Raw genomic sequence first — 27,777 nt, 5'->3', positions numbered from 1 at the left:
TCTCTAGTGGAGACAGGGTTTCACCATGTTGGCCAGGCTGGTCTCGAACTCCTGACCTCAGGTGATCCACCCACCTTGGCCTCCCAAAGTGCTGGGATTACAAGTGTGAGCCACCATGCCCGGCTAGGAAATACAATCTTAATATGCACTTGGAAACAAAAGAGAACTGTAATATTTAGGAAAAGCACTGCATGGCTACTCCAAATGTTCATTTTTTTTAAAATTTCAATTTCTGGTTTTAATTTTTAGAAGCTCTTTTTGGTTTATCTTTTTTTTAAGTCATGTTTTCTTGCTTTATCATGGATTCAGTTCCTTTTTATTTGTAATTATTTTACATACTCTTAATTTCTTCTCATGTTCATTAATCTTTTATTATTTTTAGTGCTTATACTGTATGTTTCTTTTACTGTGCCATCTGAATTTTTTCATGGCAGTTTTTCTTTCCACATATAGTTTGTAATTTTATAGTTTGAGCCCACCTTAGTTAACTATTTCCTTTCTTTGGGAATGTTGTGAACTCTGCGTTGTGACAGCATTCCCCAAGAGTGGTTCTGCTTTTGCTTTTATTGAGTCTTTAGGATACAAAAGGTCACATATCAGTTTTTGTTAACTTCTTGCATTTTATAAGTAGAGTAAATTAGATCATATACGTATGCTTGGCCCAGGCGTGAAGTTTTAATTTCTTACAGGGGTCATATTGAGTCCAAAGACAACAGAATTCCTCACTTCTTGTTGAGGCCATTTGCATCATTCTTCTAGCTTCTTTTCATGGATTTAGGGAATCTGTGTTTTATATAGGGACTTTAGATATATCTCCCTGTGCTTGGAAGATTATGTCTCCTGTCCCTCCTTAGACATCAATACCCTGGCTCACCAGCCCTCAGTCCTATAGCGAGAACCACCCTGTCCCTGAACCACCACCACATTAACTGAAACTTACTGCAGAGTCTTCAGTTCATCTGTTAAGACCTTCAACATTCCATTTCCTTTCCTTAAACTTGATAGATTTTTTTTTACAAATTGTTTTACTTATATTTTACTCATTATTTTTCTGTGCCTTTAGGTGGTCATTGATCTATATTAGCTGGGTTCATTATGTTTTCAAAACTGGAAGTTTCTAACATCAGCTTCCTAACCTATAAAAAATTATTCAAGTCACATTATCCACAATGCTCTTCTAACCCTATGACTCGTATCTCAATATGAACTAATAGGAAGAAAAACAAGAATTAATACCAGGTCTCTTGTCTTCTTTCCATTTTGATATTAATCAATTGTGTCATGTTAGATAAATCATTAAACTTTATTGGGCTCAAGCTTCCCCATCTACAAAATAAGAAGTTGAAGCTATATGCTTTAGATAAATGCACTCTCTTCTCCAAGCTAAGCAAGTTTAAATCTGACGAGCTTTTAGGAAGGATACAACTTTGTCCCCAGTACTGTAATATTTGATTCCTTAATTATTTCCAGCTGAAATCTTTTAAAATTTACATTATTGCAATAAATGTTTTACCCCAACTGGTTTGGTTTGCAATATTTTATATGCACCTGTATATAAAGAAACATCGTATCTTATTATACCTAGAAATGAATGCAATTATGTTTGCCATTTCAAGAGTCTCAACAGTTAATATTAACAAAGTGCTTGTTGACATATTTTTTTTTTCACATGATCTTCTGAAGTCAGCCCGCACTACTGCCTTTTACATATAGAAAAAGAAATTAGGGTGTATTTTTAACCTGTTCATGTTTAAACTAAGACACATAGTAGCTCTTCAAAATTGCAAAACAGTCTTTAGAACATTTAGTACACAATAACCCTTCTAATTGCACGTGAAATAAAGGACTGTAAACTTCATAAATCACCCAGAAGAACACAGTGTAATTCCCTTTAGAGTATCCTCTTTAAAAGTGGTTACAGAATCAGACTCTGATTTGAGCATCACAGTCAAAGATGTACTAACATGTATTACCTAGGTTGCCAATGAATTGCTGTCAGTTCATGTTTTATCCATCAAAATTTTAAGGAAAATGTAAAAATGATACATTTGTTTGAACTTGTAGAGAAAATTTATGAAAAATCCAAGCTTGTAGGGAATGATGGACTATCTGCAGGATATTAGCATAGCTCTGATTTTGCAAACACATGGACTCAGATAATCTTACTCAGTGGAGACATACCAATGCAAAGTGGACTAAGATCTGAGAATGTTCAAACAACTCGAAACAAGCTAGAGAAATTGGAGAAGTTTAACCTGAGGATTGGTGCCCTGAAATTGAAGAGAAACAACAGTCAACTTTATATGAACAGGATGAAATAGCATACAACAGGATGATATTAATGTATCTCTGAGCCTGTGAGGGACAGGGAATAGACTTAAAGCAATCCACTTTTGCCATTAAGATCTATTTTGAAGTGAGACAGGCACTTGTCTCAAAGGTCAGGGACTAAATGTGTCTTAGAGAAGTCATTGTGATTGTTTTACCTTTTCATCCACCTTTGAAATAAAAGATTAGAGATAAGATGAAATCTAACTAGATCCTTGCTAAGAGAATGAGGTTTTAAAAGGAGAGCCATAGTCACAGCTGTCTTCGAAGTAGGTAGATGCCAAGTCTTAGGGAAGTACAGGATTAACCATGTTGGTAATGACAGAACCTAAGGTATCCCTAGCAGTGTTCTTTAAGAGTGTAAAAACCAAGGATTAGGAGAGCAGGTGATTGGACACAGCTGCTGAATAATCTTCTTAACCTCATCTTTACTCCGCAGGGAGAAAAATAACAGGAAAATAAAAGCTTCCACCAAGTGGTTGATGGCAGTGAAACAAAAGGAGCACCAAAAAGTACACAAGGACAGATTTGTCCTGATGCTAATAATTCTGAACAAAAGGCCCAGGCAATTGCTGTAAAGTGCGCTGTACTAGTGTTAAGATAAATACATAATAAGTGTATTTAAAGAAAAAAATAGAGTAGAATTCTAGGAGTGGTTCTTTTTTCTAGGTACTTCTAAAGCTGTTATTCACTGAGGGCCTAAATACCTTGTAATGTCTCTTCATTAAGTTTTTGTTCATGAAGTAGTGAGAAATGAATAGCTCTCAGTCAATATTTAATTGATACTTATACATCGAATTTGATTAGGAACTATCTAAATGTCTCACTAACCAACGAAAATTTAAGCAAGGCAAATGTAACAAAGGAAAATGGGGAGCAAAGCAGACAAATGGTATCAGATTATGCATGAGTAAGAAATATGCATGAGAGAAAACTTTAATGTTTGAAGCCATTTGCTATATTCCTGGATTACTCTAGCACAGCCTAAATAATTCTCATTAATGCAGCCTCCCAACACATGGTATAGTCTGCAATGAAAATGGCCCAAAATATATACCTTAATTTCTGTACAATGTACTCGTTCCTTGTTTTAGTGATTCTGTGTTTGTAAAAGTTCCTGTATTGAGTTTGCTTCAACCATATTGACTGCTGAAGCTCAAGTTCTGTTTATAGCAAAGGTCAGGGACTAAATATGTCTTAGAGAAGTCATTGTTAGTTATAGTTCTCCATAATTGGAGAACTATATCATACAACTTCTGCCATGAGTATGAGATCATCTAATAGTCAAACTAGAAAGAGTAAACTCATAGAATAACATAAGTAAAATGTACCCCAGATAACGTCCAGACCAAATCTCATTTTATAGTGCAGGAAACTTAGGCGCAGAAATGTTTGGTTAAAAGTGGCACAGATTCACACAAAACCAAAGTCTTGATGTTCAGCATGCAGAAGGAGAGAACGTACTTTTCCATAATTTTTTTTTCTTCCTCAAAGATGGGACAGGGGTGACCTTACTCGCACTAAAGTGGATGATATTTAGTTGTATTTGAAAGAAAAAGAGAACAGAGTTCTCATGCTTCGAAAACAGAAAGTAAATATGTATGATCTCACTTATCCCCCTTTATCTGAGGTAGATACATTCCCCGTGGAGTAGGACAGAGAATGATTTCTTCACGCTACTCGGCATGGTGTAGAATTTAAAACTTATGAATTCTTTTTTTCTGGAATTTTCCATTTAATATTTTTGGAATGTGGTTGACTGCATCAACAAACTCCAGAAAGCAAACCATAGATAAGAGGGGACTACTGTTTATGAAATCTAAAAAAACTGAACTCATAGAAGTAGTAAAATAATGGTTACTGAGGTTGGGGGTTGAGAGAGGGGGAGGGAATGGGGAGTTGTTGGTCAAAAGGTACAAAGTTTCATGTATAGACAAGAGGAATAGGTTTTGAGATCTACTGCATAGCAAGGTGACTATAATCAATGATAATGTATATTTCAACCTAAGAGTAAATTTCAAATGTCTCACCACAAAATAGAGGTGAGGTGATAGATATGTTAATTAGCTCGGTTTAATCATTTTTGATTTTTACATATATCAAACATCACATTTTACTCATAAGTGTACACAATTATAATTTATCAATTAATACTAATAAAAACAAACAGGCCTGGAGTGGTGGCTCACGCCTGTAATCCCAGCACTTTGGGAGGCCGAGGTGGGTGGATCATGAGGTCAGGAGATTGAGACCATCCTGGCTAGCACGGTGAAACCCTGTTGAGAGGTGACAAGGTGCTGTGCTAGCAGCCCTCGCTCGCTGTAGGCACCTCCTCAGGCCAAGGCGTCCACTCTGGCCGCACTTGAGGATCCCTTCAGCCCACCGCTGCACTGTGGGAGCCCCTCTCTGGGATGGCTGAGGGCAGAGCCGACTCCCTCTGCTTGTGGGGAGGTATGGAGGGAGAGGCGCCGGTGGGAACTGGGGCTGCACAGCACTCGAAGGCCAGCTGGAGTTCTGGGTAGGCGCAGGCTCTATGGGCCCCGCACTTAGAGTGGCAGGCTGGCGCAGCTGGCCCCCGGCAGCAAGAGGCTTAGCACCTGGGCCAGCAGGGGTGGAGGGGGCGCCGGGTTCCCCTGCAGTGCTGGCCCACCAGCACTGCGCTCGAATTCTCACCGGGCCTCTGCTGCCTCCCCTTGGGGCAGGGCTCAGGACCTGCAGCCCGCTATGCCCGAGCTCCCCCGCGGTGGGCTCCTGCATAGCCGGAGCCTCCCCAATGGGTGCCACCACCTGCTCTGTGGCACCCGGTCCCATCAACTGCCCAAAGGCTGAGGAGTGAAGGCACACCGCACGGGACTGGCAGGCAGCAGGGGATCCACTAGGTGAAGCCAGCTGGGCTCCTGAGTCGGATGGGGACTTGGAGAACTTTTATGTCTAGCTGGAGGATTGTATATGCACCAATCAGCACTCTGTGTTTAGCTCCAGGTTTATAAACGCACCAATCAGTGCTGTGTATCTAGCTAATCTAGTGGGGACTTGGATAACTTTTGTGTTTAAAGGATTGTGAATGCACCAATCAGCACTCTGTCTAGCTCAAGGTTTGTAAATGCACCAATCAGTGCTCTGTGTCTAGCTAATCTAGTGGGGACTGGGAGAACTTTTACGTCTAGCTGGAGGATTGTATATGCACCAATCAGCACTCTGTCTAGCTCTGGTTTTGTAGATGTACCAATCAGCACTGTGTATCTAGGAAATCTGGTTCTTTTGCTCTTTGCAATAAATCTTGCTGCTGCTCACTCTTTGGGTCTGCACGGCCATTAAGAGCTATGCCCTTAAGAGCTGTAACAGTCACCGTGAAGGTCTGCAGTTTCACTCTTGAGGCCAGCGAGATCACGAACCCACCAGGAGGAATGAACAACTCTGGACACATCATCTTTTAAGAACTGTAACACTCACCGTTAGGGTCTGCAGCTTCATTCTTGAAGTCAGCGAGACCAAGAACCCACCGATTCCAGACACACTGTCTCTACTAAAAATATAAAAGCAAAATTAGCCAGGTGCGGTGGTGGTTGCCTGTAGTCCCAGCTACTCGGGAGGCTGAGGTGGAAGAATGGCAGGAACCCGGGAGGCAGAACTTGCAGTGAGCCAAGATCGCGCCACTGCACTCCAGCTTGGGCGACAGAGCGAGACTCCATCTCAAAAAAAAACAAAACCAAACATAAAGGAGTCCTCACTTGATGATAATGATGACAGCTTATATATTTAGAGCACATATGATATACTAGGCACTTTCCTAATCCATATAAACACATTTTCTTATGACGTAACTTAAGGTAGGTTCCAACATCTCATGACATCTCTTCGTCTTGCTGGTTAAAACACCTTAAGTTCAGAGTGGTTACATAAGCTTCCCAGTATCTCAGTGTAAATCTGTAGCAGAGTTGGGATTCCCATTCAGTTCTATGTTGACTCCAGGCTCAGAATTCATAATCACTTCCATATTGCTACAGTTGAATAAGAACTGAGTATTTTGGGCTGGGCACGGTGGTTCATGCCTGTAATCCCAGCACTTTGGGAGGCCGAGGCAGGCGGATCACCTGAGGTCAGGAGTTCAATACCAGCCTGGCCAACACGGTGAAACCCCATCTCTACTAAAAGTAGAAAAATTAGCCAAGTGTGGTGGCAGGTGCCTGTAATCCCAGCTACTCAGGAGGCTGAGGCAGGAGAATCGCTTGAACCCGGGAGGTGGAGGTTACAGTGAGCCGAGATCGTGCCACTGCCCTCCAGCCTGGGTGGCAAGAGTGAGACTCCATCAGAAAAGAAAAGAAAAACCTGAATATTTTGAACCTTAAGTGAAAGGAGTTACATAAGTAGGCTTCAAGAAATGCACCCACCAGAGTGATATCAGAGCAACTAGTTGCAGTGAAGTACTAATAGGGACTTTGTGTATGAGAGTCTGATATTAGCAGCAGACAGTTGTGCTGTAGTGCTTTCAGCTGGTATGGCAGAAGAAAAAATCACACTTGGCTGTAAGTAAGCTGTTGATTGCTTACATGGGTTTCTGTGGCATGCCAGCTCTCCCTGCCACCTACTCTTCCTTATCAAAGAGCCAGGAGTTCTAAGTGAGGTGAGAATCCCACTTGACAAGCAGGCATAAACCATTTGAGGAAAATACAAATTAAAAGGCTCCAAGACAGAAATAGGAGCATTAGCAGCAGGAAGTGTCTTGGGGATACATTGTGTCAGATTACATCCAGGAGTTGGCAGAATAAGTGAGTCATAGCCTCCCAGTGGATAAGCCCTGCTGTGTCAGTAGCTGGGCAGCCTCAGAAGCTGTATTAGCTATTTAAAGTTGCCAGAACTGCTGTGAATGCCCCCAAGCCAGCATCTGCTTAGTAACATCCTTGAATTATGTGCAGTATGCCTATTTCTCAAGTAGCTTCAGCATTTCTCTTAACTTCTGACCTGTGTCAAAGCATAGTGATAGAATTTTGTTCGTGTTTAAGGACAGGAATACAGAAAAGTAAAGAACTAGAGCTATTTTGCTCAAGATCACCTAGCGAGTCAATCAATGAGCTAAAATTACAATGTTGATGTCAAGGAACTTTTGGTCTGTATAAAACTACGGAGCATAAATATGCTGTCATTGCACACATTTGATCAATGTCTTGGCCAAGAAATCTCAGTTGTCAGAAACAGAAACCCTCATAATTTAGTCCAAACAAGAATTTAGTTTACTGGAAGGATACAAGGAATCTCATAGAACTTAACAGTTTTATTCAGGTCAGGAGCAAAGGTTACCTTCCTGTATTTCTGGGACCTATTTCAGGGACCCTGTGAGCACTTAGCATTCTCTCTTCTTCCCCAACCCCCTCCTGTGCCCTCCTCCAACCCCTGAAGGTATTTTTTTTTATCTTTGCAGTTTCTTCTTTCTACCTTAGTATGTATTCAGTTGATACTGGCCATCCCAACTCTGGACTAACATGACCCACTGGATTGGGTCTCTGTATCCTAACCAGAAATACCACAGTGAGAAAAATCTCCTGCTCCGAACAGTTTTTAGTACAAGGAAAAACCAGGACCTCCTAAGATAAAGAGTTGCATTGTTGGCAGAGAACCCAAAGATTTTTAAAATACATTCAGAAAATTGCCATCAATGCTCAATTGTGATCTAATTCAAATTGTAGCAGGGGCAGGGTTTATCAAAACCTAGTTAGTATATAACAATTAACACCAGGAAGCCACTTCCTTCCTGCCTTCTAGACCTCCCCTCAGTTGTTGCCTGGGTGCTTTTTACCCTGATTGGCTCAGTGTTTCCTGACTGCTAATCCTGTATCAAAGAAAATCTAATACAGGTATCAGTGTTTCCATTTCCTGTTGCTTATGTCATTTCTAGCTATTGGTGGGGAGAACAGTTGTTACTGGAAAGGGGTCCCAATCAAGACCCTAAGAGAGAGTTCTTGGATCTCACATAAGAATGAATTCGAGAAGAGTCCATAAAGTGAAAGCAATTTTATTAAGAAAGTAAAGGAATAAAAGAATGGCTACTCCATAGGCAGAGCAGTGGCATGTGTAGCTGGTTTCCCATTTTTATGGTTATTTCTGGATTATATTTTAAACAAGGGGTGGATTATTCATGAGTTTTCCAGGAAAGGGTTGGGCAATTCCTGAAACTGAGGGTTCCTCCCCTTTTTAGACCATATAGGGTAACTTCCTGATGTTGCCATGGCATCCGTAAACTGTCATGGCGCTGGTGGGAGTGTCTTTTAGTATGTTAATGGATTGTAATTAGCATATAATGAGCAGTGAGGACAACCAGAGGTCACTCTCTTCACTATCTTGGTTTTGGTGGATTTCAGCCATCTTCTTTACTTCAACCTGTTTCATCAGCAAAGTCTTTATGACCTGTATCTTATGCCAACCTCCTATCTCATCCTGTGACTAAGAATGCCCAGCCTCCTGGGAATGCAGCCCAGTAGATCTTAGCCTTATTTTACCCAGCCCCTATTCAAGATGGAGTTGCTCTTGTTCAAACACTTCTGACGCTGTTGCTGTTTTTTTTCAGCTCTGGCCAGGAACTTATTACAGGCAAAGTGCTTTACAGCTTAAAAAGGGAGGGATAAGGGAATAGATGCTGTGTTTGGCTTTGGCCTTTTTTGGAATATCTGGCTTCTTAACTAAGAATAAATTTTTATAAGAGACACTTAGATACTGTTAAAGACTAGCACATTTTTACTAGAAATTTCAGGATTGTCAACCCAATAAGATTTATGCAGATTAGATGGTATGGTGTTGTTTATTATTACAACTTGATAACTAGACCAGTACTTCTCAAACTTAAAGTGCTTACAGACCACTTAGGAATCTTGTTACAAATGCAGATTCTGCCCTAGAAAGCTTGTATGGTACCTGAGATTTTGCATTTCTAAGCAAGATCCTGATGCTGGTGACCCACAGACCGTACTTAAGTAGCAATGAGGTTAAGATACTGTTTTCATATCCAGAATCACTGTACTTTTCAGAATAGAAATTAGTAGTCTACCTTCTTATTTCAGACCTGAACAAATTTCAGTTTAGGTGGGTTACTTGCTTAAGGACAATATAGTTTGTAACGGTGTTGGAATTAAAAGCTAGATTCTGTTGATTCTGTTATACCAACTTAAGGGACTAATATTTATTATGTTGATTCCATGCTGTTTTGTTCACTTTACTGAAAATTATTGCATACGTAGCCTTAATTCACTATCGCTGTCTAGTTTTCAGCTCTAGTAGGTATTGTAAACATAAACATACACAGAAACAGATTTATCTATTTTCCAGCCAAGCTTTTGCAAAGCAAAAAATCCAGGCTGCAGAGAGATTGTTGATTGATACTAAAATTTTGACAGCTGAGAGTTTATTTTCAGCAACAAGATGAGTAACTGGGGTTAAAGAAGACTGATGAGAATAAAACTTAGATTTATTAAGGACCGTTCCAGTGAGCAGTCTGTGTCCTTTCTCAATGCAAAAATAAAGTGTCCAATTCTAATTATGTGATCCTGCAACACGTAATTTAGCTTTGATTAACTGCTATAAATTGCTATCATCTTCTTAATCCTGTATGTATTTGGTATCATGCTTTAATGCCTGTAAATTTAAATACTGGGGTACTCAATGAATTTCCAAAATAATACTCTACAGAATACATCATATTTCATTTAGAAGTTTTTAAAATAACTCCAGCTACGTCTTTTATGTAATACATGAATTCTACACTTATCGTTTGGTTTTATAAACTGTATGCAGCATCATCCGTAGATTGGGAACATCTGTGTACCCCATGTGACATTTTACTTAGTGTGGATGAGGGAAAGTCAACTGCAGCAAAATCATTTCTTTTGATTTCTAACAATTTCTTCTAGCCTTATCTGTAGGAAACTTGACAGAAAAAGGGTACAATATTTCTATCTATTTAAGATATATATCACAGTCCTCTTAACAGATTGAGGAATGTTTTGGTAGTTTCTGTGACCTTGGGTAAGCTTTCCATTTTGAGCCTCAATTTTTGCAACTACAACATGCAGACAGTAACACCTATCTTGCAGGATAATATGGATGAAATGACAGCATATTTAAAAGCACTTAACCAGTGCTTGGCATAGGAAGCACTCAGCAAATATTCTTTTCTAATTTCCTGAAGCATTTAATATATTTAGGATTAAGCTATAGCAAAATGATAATTCTCTTTACTTACCTCTGGTGCCTAGAATGCTCTTGGGTGACTGGAATAAGTTTTAATTGTAATCAAAACTGAAAAATTAATAGTGTAAACTTGCTGAGGGAAAAATAAGGAGGACATGCTTTCCAGAACCAATTAAAAATGATTTTAGATGATCTACTATGTCATATTCCCCACACCATTGCTTTTCCTATTAGCATGTATAAGTAGAATTAATGGTAAAAAATGGCAACACAAATCAGTACTAAAGTGCATAGTCATTTTTCATCATGCACCTAAAACAGTATTATTAATGTCAATTTATTGGTTATAAATAATGAACCGCTATACTGCAGTTTTGTAGAAATTATTTTGTATTCCCAATATAGTTACTTGATCAAGGAGACTAAGTTCCTTTTATAAAATACCAGAGGATGTCATGAATGAAGAAACATGGCTAGTCCGGTGCAGGGTGTGTATGTAGGAGCATGAGGTTTTCTCTCTCACGATTACGTGAGCCTCTGCAGAGTGCACTTTTTCCTGGCCTCCAGTTGTGGTTAGGTGCTACTGGTAGATTTATGAATATGTCATAGTTATATCAAATATTTTAATCATTCTGAACCTTTTCACCTCATCCAAGTAAAACAATTATCTTCTTCAAATGAAGTATTGTAAATATTTATTTGCAGATTTTAATCAACCTATGACAGCCCTCTCATATAATAAAATGGTAAGTTTGTAGATTCGATGTCCCAAAGATACATCTGCACCATTTAATTAGCCGGATATGAGTTTACAGATAGAGTCAACTTAGTTTTTACAGATGGGCTTATTTTCTGATTGGAGAGAACTGCGTACAGCTATGTAATTATTACAACGTATAATGCACAACATACATTATATGTAGAGTGTATAATACTTCAATGTTCATTTAGGAGTTCCTATCTGGAATTGGTGTTGTATCTGTTATAAACAATTGTAGTTTCTGATAGAAGTTATATAAACATGGAGGGATTTTTATTGGTATCATTTAAAACAAATCATTTTCTACCTTAAGACTGAGTCAAATCCAAACTAGCATGTGCTTAACTGAAATCATACATATATGATGTTGTTTTGTTTTGTTTTTGAGACGGAATCTCGCTCTGTTGCCCAGGCTGGAGTGCAGTGGCATGATCTCGGCTCACCGCAAGCTCCGCCTCCCGAGTTCACGCCATTCTCCTGCCTCAGCCTCCAGAGTAGCTGGGACTACAGGTGCCCGCCACCACGCCCTGCTAATTTTTTGTATTTTTAGTACAGACAGGGTTTCATCGTGTTAGCCAGGATGGTCTCTGTTTCCTGACCTCGTGATCCACCCGCCTGGGCCTCCCAAAGTGCTGGGATTACGGTCGTGAGCCACTGCGCCTGGCCATATATATGATTGTTTATTCACTAATTCCTTCACTTGCTAAACAGATATTTTGGAGTTTCTACCAAATTGTAAGTATTGTGCAGTATACTGTTAAGCACAGCCTTGTTTCAAAGGAAGTAATAGTCAAAGCAGAGTGAAAACCAGATAAAGAGATTATTCATCTTAATCTACAGACTTAGAAGGAAAAAACTACCACACATTATATGCCAGATGTTCTCATAAGCACTTTTACATATTTTATGTCATATGAACAGATTATGACTATTGTGATTAGACCTGTGTTATTTGAAGCATGAACTAAATGGAAAACGTCACAGGAGAGGTGACATTGGAACAGGATGGTAAAGAGTAAGTAGGAGATTGCAAGAGAAATCTATTCTGTTTGAGAACTTCTAAACAGAAGGTCAATTTGAGCATAAATTAATGATTAATTTTTATTCCCTTATTTTTAGCAGTAAAGAAATATTTTACTGTTCAGTTTAAAAATGTTTCTGGAATCCTTAAGATTTTCCTTTTGTGCCCCCCACCCCTTAAACAATTCTATTTCATCTTTCAGTGAACTGGAAATACTGAAAAAAATATAATTTTGTCCATATTTCAGTCTTCTATAATATGTTTACCCAATGAAATATGAACACAATATTGCATAATACTGAAAACTGGCTGTATTAGTCCATTTTCATGCTGCTATAAAGAACTTCCCAAGACTGGGTAATTTATAAAGGAAAGAGGCTTAATTAACTCACAGTTCAGCATGGCTCGGGTGGCCTCAGGAAACTTAACAATCATGCAGGTAGGCTAAGGGGAAGCAAGGAACCTTCTTCACAGGGAAGCAGGAAGGCGAATTCCCAAGCAAAGGGGCAAGAGCCCCTTATAAAACCATTAGATTTCGTGAGAACTCTCTCACTATCCGGAGAACAGCATGGGGAAAACCACCCCCATGATTCAGCTAACTTCACCCAGTCTCTCCCTTGACACATGGGGATTATGGGGATTACAATTCAAGATGAGATTTAGGTGGGGACACAAATCCTTATCATATCACTGGGATTTAAAAAATTTGTAAATGCTCAATATTTACCTGTCTGAAAGAATGGTGTGGGGTTCAGGATTTCCTCTAGTGTAATGAGTCAGAATACTGATTGTTATAAATGTTCACTGTGGCTCTGTTGTGGGTATTGCACAATGTATTGTTGCTTTTCTTAAGCAGTTCATAAAGTAAATAAGGAAGTGACTTGTATCATGGTCATGATATAAATTATATTAGACAATACATGATGAAATGCTAAATCCTTGAAGGAGAAGAGATTCTTCTTTAATCTTACTAGCATTTTCTTTGTATCTCCTTCCTAGAACACAGCTTTATGTGTGTACCTGTATTAACCTCACTCACCTTGGTTTGCAACTCACTGAGAACAAGGAATTTGTATTAATACAGTTGTTCTAACTCAGTGCTTTTCAACCAGGGGCAATTTTGTCCCTCAGGAGTTACTTGGTAGTGTCCGGAGACATTTTTAGTTGTCAACACTGGAGGATAGGTGCTATTTTGTAACCAGTGGGGTAGCTGCCAGGTATGCTGCTAAGCATGCTACAATGCGGAAGATGGTCTCTATAAGAAAGAATCATCTGGCCAAAGATGTCAAGTGTCAAGGTTGAGAAACCCTGCTCTGCACTATACCCTGGAGTCATTCTGTGACTTTGGCCTTGTTAGCTCATACATTCAGCCCCCACTAAAAAGGAGAAATTGATTACCTAATGTGTTTATCCAACTGTATTGGAATAAGAGCGGAGTAATTAGGCTGGAAATGACATGTTCCGCTGCTATAAAAAAAATTTACTTTTATAAAATAAAAATATTTTCTACCTGAAAAAGCTGGAGAAATAACTTCTCTTGTACTGTTGTGTGGCTGTAGCATTAGTGACTTCATTCATGATATAGACATTGAGCAGTGAGCTTCTTGATAGGCCCTGCGAGTCTGTGAGGAAGCAGGAGAGACACATTGTTCTCATTAGCTCTGTAATTCCGCAGGATCTGAGACAGATGTGAAACAAATAATTACTTAAATACATATTAAAATTTTAATATAGATAAGTGATTTATGGTCAGCAGAAACACAGGGACTATAGAAAGACCTGAGTTGGAGGGGTCTAGTAAAAGTTCCATTTAAGTAGAAAAAAGGAGGTGTAAGAGTTGACCAGGTTGCTTAAGCATTCCAGGGAGTGGGACCAGCATAGGCATGAGCTTGGTGCATTCAAAAAACTGTAAGGAACCAAGTATGACTAAGTGCAGCAGTTAAGGAGAGTGGCTTGAGAATTAGGCAGGGCCCAGATCTACCAGGGGTCCCTATATTCCATGTAAAGGATTTCTAACTTTATTCTAAAAACAAGAGAAGGAGGTTATTCCCAGCCCTGGCAAGATGGTGGTGGCCATGGTGCTGGCAGCTGGGTTGTGCCTTCTGCAGAGCCATGGCGGCCACAGGGCTGCGCAGCACACACATCTGAGGAGCTGTAGGTGACTGGTGGGAATGAAATGACCAAGGCCCAGCGGGCAATTCCTGGGGGTGTAGCCCCAACCATCTTCTGTGGGATCCTGGACCATCACCTCCCAGGCTACATTCTATATGAGGACTAGCAGTGTCTTGTATTCCCTGATGTGGCTCCATAGGCTCCTGTGCACTTTCGGATCATTCCTAAGAAGCCCATTCCTCGGATTAAGCAGGCCGAAGAAGAAGACAGCAGCTTCTTGGACACCTACTCCTTGTGTCTAAGAAGATAGCAAGGGCTGAGGGCCTAGGAGATGGATACCGACTTGTGATCAATGATGAGAAGCTGGGTGAACAATCCATAAATTACCTGCACATTCACTTACTTGGGAGATGACAGCTCCAGTGGCCTCCAGCTTTAACTTTTGAACTGACCAAGGACCCTAGACCTGGGTGCTTGGATGGGGAAGAGAAAAAGGGAAGCTGTGATGTTAATAAAACTGCTCTCTCCCAAAAAACAATCAATCAGTCAATACATACATAAATAATGAAAACAGGGGAAGACTTTTAAGGAGAACAACTATGATAAGATTCTCACATAAAGCCTAAATAAAGCAATTGAAGAACATTACAGACTGTTTTTTTCCTTTTTCTTTATATTTTCTTATTTTTCATGTATCTGCTGAGACAATATTCCAGGTTTCTACAGGAGGATCTTCTGATCCATTAATTGGGTGGAATTATTGTAGGTATCTATATCTGAACCAGTCAAAGCCTGGCTGATTCTCTTATGTGGTAGAATGTCAAAGTATCTTCATTCTGCACCTCTCCATTAGTAAGCCAAGTTTTCAGTCACCTTGTGGTAAAATATTTTTCGGTGTTACTAAAGAAAATAAACTAGTATGTTTCAAATGTCTCCTGTGTAATGGGAGGGAAGTAACATGCATTGGTTGTTTACCAAGTGCCAGGACTAGGCTAAGCCTGTCGCCTCTCTTCTTCCTCTAAAGCAGGTGTTTTGTTTTTCATAAAGATTACAAAACCAGGTCTCAGAAGTTCTAAAATGCCCTACTAGGTTAAGACTACAATTAGTAATTGGTAAACATGCTGTTAGAAATAATCTTTCTGACTCCCAAGGCTGCAGCTTTTCTCTCTGCAACATGGAAGAGCTAGGTCATTTATATGTCTCATTTTTAAGCTGTATAACAACCATGTGAGGTAGACATTATTATTCACCTATTTTATATGTGTAGAATCTCTATCTAGGGTGTCTCAGTTAGTAATTCCTGGGAGCTGCAGTTTAGATCCACATCTACCTGACTCTGGATACTCTTTTCTTTTCACTGCACTCTGATGCGGTCTACAAAAATTACCAAAGTCTAACATCTTTCCTCCTTTTATAGACTTTCACGAAGATAGAGAATAACTGGTCAGCATCCTCTTCAAAGTGGCTTTCTGTATAATTTAAAGTCATCTTCAAGGTGGTATTGATAGTAAGCTTCATAAAGCATGGACTGTAGTAATTCTGCCAAAGACTGAAACAATAAATAGTAAGGTAACATATAATCTATAGCCTTAATGTAGGTGATTTCCTACAAATAGAAAATAAATAATGCCTATTACATATTTCCAGTTATATGATCTCTTCTTAACCATCACTGAAGAATAGAATATTTATAACAGACTAGGCAACTTTATGTTTCAGCCATCTAAGAGCTAGAGCTTTGCCTGGATATAGTGCTGTAATATTTCAATATGACTCCTTAACCTTGTCTAGTTGGGGGCTTGGTTTGGGGTGGGCAACATGGTATATTTCAATTAAATTAACTTTGGAAATCATACAGTGGTAGATTTGAACTCTAGTGCTGAAACCAGCTGGCAGTACAACTTTAACCCTCTGATTCGCTGAGACCTTTTTTATTAAATGGAAATAATATTTATCTCAGAGTTGTCTGGATATTTATAAGATGCCTAGCACAGTATTAGATAGAAATTCATTAAATTGGAAAGTTCCAACATAGTCATCATCATAGTTGCTGCACTTGCTGTTTTTATTCTATTTTGTTGTTAATCTTTCTATTTCCAAGGACCCCTGAGGGTTGGCACAGCAGGGAGAAAGGGGTCCTACTGGAATGTTTGGAAGTGTTGACAACAGAATTTCCTTTAACAAACCTCTCAAATGTTAGCTGAGGTTAGATCATTTCAAAAGAACCTTCTGGCATTTGTTGACAATAGAGCCATTCTAGATCTCTTTTAATCTAGTTGAGTCCCTGGAGGTCAGTTAAATAGTTATAATGCAGGCCTTGCATATGAAGCAAATAAAGTCAATGGATACTCTATTGCACTGTGTTTGGGAAATTACAAGTAAAAGGAAAAAAATTATGTCAAATGTGGCCCAACGAATCTAGTTTCCTGGTAATTGAAAGCACCTATTAGTGATTCCAACAAAGTTAAGGGAAAAAATTCTATTGTTACTTTCTTTAAAAGAGACACCTCTCTTTGGTGAATCTAGGCCATTGCCATGACAATATCAAGTCTTGACATTTCTTTATTTTACTTTTTGTTCTCCCTGAAATATACTGTTTTCATAGTCCACGAGATAATATTAATAATAGTGCAATTTGACTTTGTATTGGAGACATTTTTCAAGGCATTTATTTATCCATTGGGGATAAGGAAGTTACAATACAATATTTTATATTTCGTCTGTATTTCACCTGGTAACTTAAGCACGTTTCTAAATTTTCTTTTTTTTTTTTTTGTTTTATTTTTATTTTTATTTTTTATTTTTTTTTTTATTATTATACTTTAGGGTTTTAGGGTACATGTGCACAATGTGCAGGTTTGTTACATATGTATCCATGTGCCATGTTGATTTCCTGCACCCATTAACTCGTCATTTAGCATTAGGTGTATCTCCTAATGCTGTCCCTCCCCCCTCCCCCCACCCCACAACAGTCCCCAGAGTGTGATGATCCCCTTCCTGTGTCCATGAGTTCTCATTGTTCAATTCCCACCTATGAGTGAGAACATGCGGTGTTTGGTTTTTTGTCCTTGCGATAGTTTACTGAGAATGATGTTTTCCAGTTTCATCCATGTCCCTACAAAGGACACGAACTCACCATTTTTTATGGCTGCATAGTATTCCATGGTGTATATGTGCCACATTTTCTTAATCCAGTCTATCGTTGTTGGACATTTGGGTTGGTTCCAACTCTTTGCTATTGTGAATAGTGCCGCAATAAACATACGTGTGCGTGTGTCTTTATAGCAGCATGATTTATAGTCCTTTGGGTATATACCCAGTAATAGGATGGCTGGGTCAAATGGTATTTCTAGTTCTAGATCCCTGAGGAATCGCCACACTGACTTCCACAATGGTTGAACTAGTTTACAGCCCCACCAACAGTGTAAAAGTATTCCTATTTCTCCACATCCTCTCCAGCACCTGTTGTTTCCTGATTTTTTAATGATGGCCATTCTAACTGGTGTGAGATGGTATCTCACTGTGGTTTTGATTTGCATTTCTCTGATGGCCAGTGATGATGAGCATTTCTTCATCCTAAGCCAAAAGAACAAAGCTGGAGGCGTCACGCTACCTGACTTTAAACTATACTACAAGGCTACAGTAACCAAAACAGCATGGTACTGGTACCACAACAGAGACATAGATCAATGGAACAGAACAGAGCCCTCAGAAATGATGCCGCATAGCTACAACTATCTGATCTTTGACAAACCTGACAAAAACAAGAAATGGGGAAAGGATTCCCTATTTAATAAATGGTGCTGGGAAAACTGGCTAGCCATATGTAGAAAGCTGAAACTGGATCCCTTCCTTACACCTTATACAAAAATTAATTCAAGATGGATTAAAGACTTATATGTTAGACCTAAAACCATTAAAATCCTACAAGAAAACCTAGGCAGTACCGTTTCTAAATTTTCAATTTTGAAAACTCCTACAGTTGTTATTTGGTTTAATATTTTTTTATGATGACAGGAAAGACTGTAATGGGATTTGAAGCCCTTGTAACAAGTACGGATAATAATGTATCCAAGATCTCTTTTCTCCTCAATGCCAAATTACCTTACTTGGTTCAGCCTGACAGTTTCTTTCATCTGCACTCCCTGAGTAGTTCCTACGTTTAACCTGCCTGAAACACAGCTCCTCTTGGTCCCTCATATGGGCAAAAGTCAGCCCCATTCTCTGGAGTAATGAGTTCAATCTTGACATTCACCATGCTTCATGATTTGTCCTCAACTTGACTTTCTAATTTCTGAATGAACATGTTTCCCATTAACTTCCAGGCCCAGACAAATTAATCTTAATGATGTTGAATTACATTGAACACAAATTTATCTTTTCAAACTTTGTTCTACCCAGTTAATAATGAGGGAACAAGGAATTGGGGAAATGCAAAGAGAGAAAAAGTGGGAGAAAGAGACAATAGAATGTACATATATTTCTTTCTTACGTTCCACTGGTGATCCTTCTTGCCAAAGTGAGGCTGAGATGAGACCTGAGATTCCCTTCTCCAAGTTCCCATCTGCCTCTTTTGTGTGACTATCTTGCAATTCTCAGTGTGATTCTAGAGTTTAAATTTAAAAAAAATTATACCATGTAGTCCCTAAATACAAGTCAAAAGTCATCCACATATAGTGCTGAATTTAAAAACAGTGACCTATTTCAATGCTAGGAAAAAATAAAACAAAACATAAACACAGAACACAGAAATCTCTCTATGTTGGGCTTGATGAAAAGAGGGTAAAATGTTTTATTTTTGGTTTTGGTTCTGCCTCAAATACAGTTTTCCTAGTCTAAAAAATTATATTAACAGTGGAGCAATTTAACTTTGCATTGGAAACATTTTTCAAAGCATTTATTTATCCTTTGGGGGTAAGGAAGTTGCAATACAATATTTTATCCATACCCAACATGGCAACTCCATAATGAATTTGGGTAATTTTGATTACATGATATTTTCAACTTGTTCTTTGAACCTTAGCTCTCAGTTATACTGCTTTCTCTACTGGCAGCCTATCAGTGTTTGGAAAGCCTCTTCATTTCTTGGTTATTTCAATTTCCAAAAAGTGAATTTACACAGGTAGAAAAAAAGTACATTTTCATGTGTTTTAATTAACTGAGAATCCAGGAAACTAAATTCATCAAATAATGTTGTCAGTTTCATACAAGTAAAGTCTTTTTATAAGTCATCCAGAAAATTTTAAACGTCAGGACCTAAATTCTGGGATTCTGACTTAAAACTTATGCCCATTTTCATTCATGATAATACTTTTCTAATTACAGTTTTCCTCTTTGTTAAAAAATAAGGCTGGGCGCAGTGGCTCACATCTGTAATCCCAGCACTTTGGGAGGCCGAGTCGGGCAGTTCATGAGGTGAGGAGATCGAGACCATGTTGGCTAACACGGTGAAACCCCGTATCCACTAAAAATACAAAACATTAGCCAGGCATGGTGGCGGGCGCCTGTAGTCCCAGCTACTGGGGAGGCTGAGGCAGGAGAATCACTTGAACCCGGGAGGCGGAGCTTGCAGTGAGCTGAGATTGCACCACTGCACTCCAGCCTGGGTGACAGAGCGAGACTCTGTCTGAAAAAAAAAAAATAATAATAATAAATAAATAAAAAGAAGTGAAACAAAATCTACCAAACCTTGGATTCAAAGTCCATTTCTTTCAGAGATTTTATTGTACGCTTTTATCTTACTTTGTTCACATAACTTTAAGAGCTAAAGAATACCATGTTTAATATGTTGCACTCAAACAATTTTAACTAAAAGTATTCATGCTTAGTTTGTAGAAACCCAAAATATTAAGGATATATGTACTTTGTGGGATGATCCTCTGATTTAATATATGTGGTCTCTTGAATCTCCCTATATTGAACCTTCATTTTGTAATATTGATTGTACAGTTCTCTCTCTGTGGTGTGTGTATGAGCACAGAAATCGTATATGAGAAAAAGTAGTTTCTAGCATGAAAACAAAATGAAAAAACTACACAAAATTACAGAAAACACACTAATCTGCAGAAGAAAAAAATGCTGGACCTCTAAAAGCAAACTGTTTATTATTCTTGGGAAAAGCTTATCAAATGAGACTTGCAATATATATAAGTTGCTTTTCCAGATTTTATTTTAAAAATACAATGGCAAATTACTAGTGCTATATTTGTAAGATTAAACTGCTCACTCCCCGATCACATTTTTGGATTATTTACATGAAATGACAAACACAAACCAGCCTTGAAAATACGAAAATCTTAATTATAGTTACAGTGTACACTGGATAAGTGAAGTTAGAATATATTTCTACTGATGGAAAAATGTCACCTGGCTTTGAGCTGAGTCTTTTTTTTTGGGGGGGGGGGGCAGTTTTGCTCTTGTTGCCCAGGCTAGAGTGCAATGGCACAATCTCGGCTCACTGCAACCTCCTCTTCCCAGGTTCAAGTGATTCTTCTGCCTCAGCCTCCCGAGTAGCTGGGATTGCAGACACATACCACCACACCTGGCTAATTTTTGTAATTTTAGTAGAGACAGGGCTAGCACCATGTTGGCCAGGCTGGTCTCGAACTCCGGACCTCAGGCGATCCACCTGCCTCGGCCTCCCAAAGTGCTGGGATTACAGGCGTGAGCCATTGCACCCGGCATCTTTTTAACACAAGGAGAGAATACATTGAAACTTTTTTTCTCTGTAACTCCTAAAAACGTTCAGATTATTTCAGCCTTTAACCATTTGGCCCTACTGAGTGTCATTAGATTGGCCTCAGGATCTGTAAGTATTTTCTATTGAGCTTACCTCTAGATTTATTTAAGCATGAACCTTCTCAATGGTTCACTATAGCTTTACAATTCAGTACTTTATCCAAATACAGCTAGAACACTTCTTTTTTTTTTTTTTTTTAACCTCCCATTTCAAGGCTTCTCTTTGATCTGTGTTTTAGTTTGAGTTTATATGTGGAAGTGTCTAGCCATTTACGTAGGTCAATTGGACTCAAAACCCATCTTTTACTTGAACCTGCCTTTCTCTACCTATCCTATCTGCAAGTTGTCCTGCTATTTATTTTGACACCCCACAAATTTATCGGGGTTAATAGATTACTAATTCCAAAGCATTTCTAAATTAGCTTGAGACTGTTCTCTCAGATCTATGAATACCTATTAGGGATGGTATTTGAGATAAAAATATGAATAAACTGGGCCCTTCACATTTTCTTAAATAATAAAAAAATAACTGAACAGAAGTGCAAGACTATAAACTCTCTGACTGCATTAGGAGATTACTATTGCAGTGTTCAAGTGTATGGTTGTGACTACAAAGCAAGAAAATAAGTTTTCTTCTCTGGTTAACTTATAGGCACAGCTCTAGCATTATAAAGAAGTGAAGAGGAAAATGATAATGTGAAATTGGATGGTGAATTAAACTTTTATTGTGTGTTGAGCTAATCCTAAGGCTAAAGCACAGAAACATGTCAATAAAAATTGTGATCTTTTTTTTTTTTTTTTTTTTTGAGATGCAGTCTCACTCTGTCGCCCAGGTTGGAGTGCAGTGGCAAGGTCTCGGCTCACTGCAACCTCCGCCTCCCGGGTTCAAGCGGTTCTCCTGCCTCAGCTCCTGAGTAGCTGGGATTACAGGCACCTGCCACCATGCCCGGCTATTGTTTTCTACTTTTAGTAGAGACAGAGTTTAATCATGTTGGCCAGGGTGGTCTTGAACACCTGACCTCGTGATCTGCTCGCCTCAGCCTCCCAAAGTGCTGGGATTACAGGCATCAGCCACCACACGCGGCCCCAAAATTATGATTTTTATTGGTTATAAAACCTAGGCATTGTCCCTGTTTTTGAATTTTGGAAAGCTAACATTTTAAACTCCTGTTCACAAAACAGGTGAGAATAGGACTTTCCCCTCTCACTGTGCTAATGATATTACTATCGTTGGTCTTGTATCAGTTTTTAAAACATCATAGCCATTATTATTTTGCAGCCTGTATTATTTCTTCTAAGTATTAAATGACAGATATTGATATGAAGAGCAAGAGGCTCTCCAAGGAAGCCTCATCTGTACAAAGATTAGCAAGAGGTTGCAGCAATTAGGAAAGTTGCCAGAAATCACAAATGTTCCTAATTTTAGGGAGAATAGGATGCCCCCACATTATACATAATGACTTTATCATCAGGATTTGAGCCCATGCTGCAGAATGTCCAGGTTCTCTTAGAAACCAGATGCTTTCTTCCTCCTGCTTGGAAATTAGAAATATATTTACATCTTCAAGAATGCGCGAGGTTCTTCTCTGAAGTAGAGCCCTGCCTTGCATCTAATTGTAGAAATTACAAAACTTGTCAGAAAGTTAAAAAAACAAAAAAAAGAAAAGAAATACTAACAATTGCATTGATTTAGAACCGGCTTCCTTTCTTTTATCCACCCTGATAGAGTAGTGCTTTAATTATTTCTCCTAAGTAAAATGATACTTCCCTCTTGTGAATGTCTGGGCCTGTTTATACTGTCACCATCCTTTTGATATACAATTGTCCATACTGATACTCTGTTTTTACCGTTAATTTTCCAAAGAGCCTCTGAACTCACTGATAGTGCAGGAACACAGCCTTGCCAACAAAGTGCCCAGCCCTGGTAAATTGAGTCCCGACACCACTTTTAGTTCCAAAACTTGGGGAAAAAATATTATTTTGCTTTCACATTCTCTCTGTTCTGTTTAATACACACAACTGAATTCAAAGGCTGAGGCCAGCAGAGAGCTTAGTTATCTACATCTAAAGGCACCATGTCACAAAATTTATCTCTGATATTTAATATCTTTAAAAGCACTTAATACAAGCCCAGTGTTAGCCATTCTGTAGTATGTTGACTCCATTAAAATGAAAAAAGCTCAGTAATGATACTATGTTGAAGAGAAATGTTTTATAACTGTCATACTTTGGTTTTCCTGAAATCATAAAATGGTCATGAAAATGACTTACAAAAAAACTGGGTTAGAGTGTACCAGAGTACCATAGTCAAGTATAATGACATCCAAAAGAATGAAATGAGCATGGATAGAGGAGGGAGAGGTGACAGAGTAATGAATTACCCCCTACTGATTTTGTTCCTGTTTGATCTGACAACATTGGAATGATAGCTGCTTAATGAGACGATTTGATTCAAACGATTTGCATATTTTTCATCAGAGAAAGTGGTTTGTAGTTTATGGAATGAGTCTCTTATTCTAAATATGGTGCTAATTTCAAGTACAGGTATCTTCTGATATTTTGTGTAAGTGAATGTGTTACTTGTTGTTAACCAGTATTGATGAATTATTATTATAGATCCAAAAAATGATAAAATTTTAGAGACTTATCCCAATTTTTCTCAACCAGGAGGTGAATATATACCAGTTTTTCAAATTACATGGTGCATCCCCCCATCTCCCTCTTTTGGTGGAAGATTAGGCATGCAGTTTTTAAGACTATCAATCTATTGATAGTGTTAAGTTTCACTACCCTCCACCTGAAAAGCGTGATTGAAAAGCACCAAACTAAGTATAGCAAAGTTGTTGCATTGCTTGACAATTTCATAATTTCAGGTTTATATCGAGTGAGAATTAAAATGCAAACGTCTTTACTTGTTTTGGGTTATAATTTGAGAGGGAAGTGGGAGAATGTGTAGAATGGTTGCTGATCATTTATCCCAGATGCTGCATTTATGGGAGAATGGATTGATACCCAGAGGTTCCTTGTAACATAGTTCATCAAGCCAGCCAGAAATTTAAGTTAACCTTGATATCCCCTGAGGTTAGGTTCCCACTGCCCTTGGAGTAAAGACTAGCGTTCTTTTTGTGGCTCATACATGCCAGTGAGCCATTCAACTCTTTCTTTTGTAGCGCTTATTCAAGGTACTTACTGCCTTTTTAAAGTTTGCTCATATATCACTTTTCAATACAATTTACCTTTAATACCCCATTTAAAATTACAAACCCCAAATCCAATGCTCTGGCTCACTTTTGCCCTTCACTTTTTCCTTTTTTCCTCTAGCATTTACCCTTGCATCTGTCTCAGCATCTTGGAATATGATCTCAAAGAGCACCTGATTTTGTCCATGTTGTTCAAAGATGTAACTCAAATGTTTATAATAGTGCTTTGTACATAGTAGGCTCTCAGTATAACATTTGTTGAATGAGTGGTTGTTTTTGTATTTCTTTTATTATTTAATTTTTGTTCCTCCACTAGATTCGTGTTCAGGATTATATCCCCAGTGCCTTTGACTTATTTTTCATGTAACATATATTTTTGAATGAATGAATGAATGAAGAAAAAAGTTCTGGAATAATTTTAATATTTACCTGTCTGTTAAACTGTTCTCACTAGACCTGTTAGAAACTCAAAGCTAAATTGATGCTGATGTGATTTCTATTCAATAATTTCCTCCGGCAGGCAATGATTGGGAAACATGCTAAATAATCAGTGCATGTAGTTGTACTATTTAAAATACAGCAGTTGGCCAAGTTCTGTAAGTATGCAAATATATTTTCAGTAGATGAGTTAAAACCAGCATCTGATTACTTTGTGCTATTTGGCTTAGATAGAAACAATTTCATCTCATTTAAATAAACAATCATATTTTTCATATAAATGATGACATAAGCTCTGGTAATAAGGGCTTATGTTATTGCTTAGAATAGGAAAGTTGCATAAATGTGATCATTCTCACAATAATCTTTTGTTACATCCTGGGGAGGGAGTAATGACAAGCACTTGCAGTAGCTTTATTTATTTATTTATTCATTTTTATTGAGGACATATGCTTCAGAGGCTTAAAACTTAAAAGATTGAAGCAGTATTATAAAGGAGACATAAATGGCTTTTAATGCTTGCTGAAAACAGATAAACTTAAAGACTTATGAACACTGTGGCTAGAAATATGTGATAGAATGTAGAATCCAAAGGGCAATAAAATATAAATATATTTCTAATTTGTATATTCTTCCTTGTTTAACATAGGATGTGACATATTCAGTGCTACAAGATGATTGTCTATGTCCATATAGGAAGTATACGCATTGTTCCAAAACTATTAATCAGGGACGTAGTTGAAATTTGACACCAGGTTCCAATCCCTAATGTCCTCTGAAAAATGTGAATTTATAAAGGAAAGCAGCTTTTCCAAGTAAATTCGTTGTCTTTTGGGGCTGGCTAGCTGGCTTTTAGAGCCTGACAGGAATGTTTTTATTTCTTCAGCTCTAGAAAAGGAAAAGAGGAAGGAGGCTGTAGAAAAACCAATTGAGTGAGAGTCAGAAGATGTGGGATCTAGTGTTAGGTAGGCTGTAATAAATTGTTTGACTTAGGCCAGGTGTGGTGGCTCACACCTATAATTTCAGCACTTTCGGAGGCTGAGGTGGGCGGATCACTGGAGGCCAGTTTGAGACCAGGCTGGCCAACATGGTGAAATCCCATCTCTACTAAAAATACAAAAATTAGCCAGGCATGGTGTCGTGGGCCTGTAGTCCCGGTTACTTGCGAGGCTGAGGCACAAGAATCACTTTAACCTGGAGGCTGAGGTTGCAATGAGCCGAGATCTCGCCACTGCACTCCATCCTGGGCAACACAGTTAGACTGTGTCTCAAAAATCATAATAAAATAAAATAAATAGATTGACCTGAAAAGGGCTTTGTTTCTAATCCCCCTGGGGTTCCCAAAACATTTTAAGGCAGGGAAGAAAACTGGGGTTAGACCAATTAATCTCAAAGATTCCTCCAGTAATTACAGATTCAGTGATGGACTGGTGTTCTTTAGTTAACCTCAGAAAATCTGTGAGGTAGGCCCCACATGGGTTAAGCACCATTGTACTCCTTGGGCAGGAGGAGGTAGTGGCTGTTTAAAGACCTAGAGATTAATGAAATAATTACTCTGCCTGCACCTCTTTTCTCATCCCTAAAAGGGAGGACTGCTTTTCTGTACTTCCCAGGAATGCTGTGAATCAAGTACATACAACTGTGTTGGTTTTGAACACTGAAAGCCAAGGTAATAATTAGAAAGTATGGATGTCACACTTATTTTAAAAACACTCTTTAAATGGATACATGAGTTACTGTTTGCTTGATGTTGTGAAGCAAGCTGTAGTTTTTGTCTACTCTTCACCCCACCTAAGAATCTAGTTTTCAGCATTAGGCAAATGCGTCTGGTACAAGCATGTATTAAAATTTAAAATCTGTTAATGGGTTTTAAGTAGGATCTTGATGTTTGGCAGAAGTATCAATAATATCGGCGCCTAAAATAAATATTAAGTTGTGATTTTAAAGCTTTTATAGTCATATTTGGACAGATAGATTCTGTGCAGATACAGTATGTGGAAGCATTTTAAGGAATTTCAGTTCTAGAAAAGCTCTTTAAAGGTCAACCTAATTAAGGCAATGTTTTTGAGCCAGTGTAAAGTAGATACAATTATTGGAAATTCATTGCAACAGCACAGAATGGCATTTCACTTACAGTTTAAACTTTTTATGGTTAATTTGGAAAGCAAAAATGATCTTTTTTGGGGGGTTCCTGATCTCTGACTGAAATGACATTTTAATCAATAATAATGATTTCTTTGTTAGGATTAGGAGAACTTTTGTTCTCCGGGATACATGGCAGGAATATTTAGCAGCTCTATTTTAGAACCCCTAAAGAAGATGGTTCTTTTGTAATGCAAGTGCTGATCTGCCTCAGTAAAGAAAATGGGCTTCTTATGTAGAAGGTGATATTCATGAACACTTATTTACTATTGTCTGTCCATAGATTGTGGAATGAATTGGCTTGTGTGGAAAATACAGAATTACCTATCTCTGGATCCCAGACAGAGTTTTGGATAGTACAGGTTGTCTCTGCAAGGAAGGTCACCCAGCTCCCTTAAAATCATTCTACAGGGAAGTTCACCTCCATGCTTCTTCATGCAGTTTAACTCTAATACCTAAAAAGAAGAGTTGTTCTTTTCCCTTGATGTCACATCCTCTGTGTATATTAAGAGTTTAACTTAAAAATGTTACCCATTTCATTAGATTGCTTGAGAATGATCTGTAACTACCCAGTATACTTCACAGAGTAGGTCCTCAGAAGTCCGTTGCATTTTCACATAAACTAAAAATCTCCAGTGGTGTTGTTGACTTGTCTTGCATCTATATGTGAAGTCGGGACATCATGCATTCCTGATGGACCTCACTAATGTGGCAAGACTTATTTGAAAAAAAGGAAAAAAAGGCCATGCTTCTAATGAGAAATAATTATTGGAAGCAATAAAATATTTATATTCTAGTCATTAAGCATATTGACCATGAGGAAATTAAAAAGTCTTGAATTCCAAAACTATCTTAAATAC

The 27,777-nt window shown here is 38.4% G+C and overlaps 1 protein-coding gene and 1 pseudogene across 6 annotated transcripts in view; both read left to right on the top strand.

The window, feature by feature from the left end:
* The window catches only part of CNTN4 (contactin 4), a 995,624-nt gene that overhangs the window by 250,965 nt on the left and 716,882 nt on the right, over positions 1–27,777 (top strand). The window lies entirely within an intron of this gene.
* On the top strand, positions 13,037–15,541 carry LOC115832032 (annotated as a pseudogene).

The sequence above is a fragment of the Nomascus leucogenys genome, chromosome 21 (assembly GCF_006542625.1).
Source record: "Nomascus leucogenys isolate Asia chromosome 21, Asia_NLE_v1, whole genome shotgun sequence".
In the NCBI taxonomy this organism is placed as follows: domain Eukaryota; kingdom Metazoa; phylum Chordata; class Mammalia; order Primates; family Hylobatidae; genus Nomascus; species Nomascus leucogenys.
This window is presented reverse-complemented; position numbering and strand designations above follow the sequence as displayed.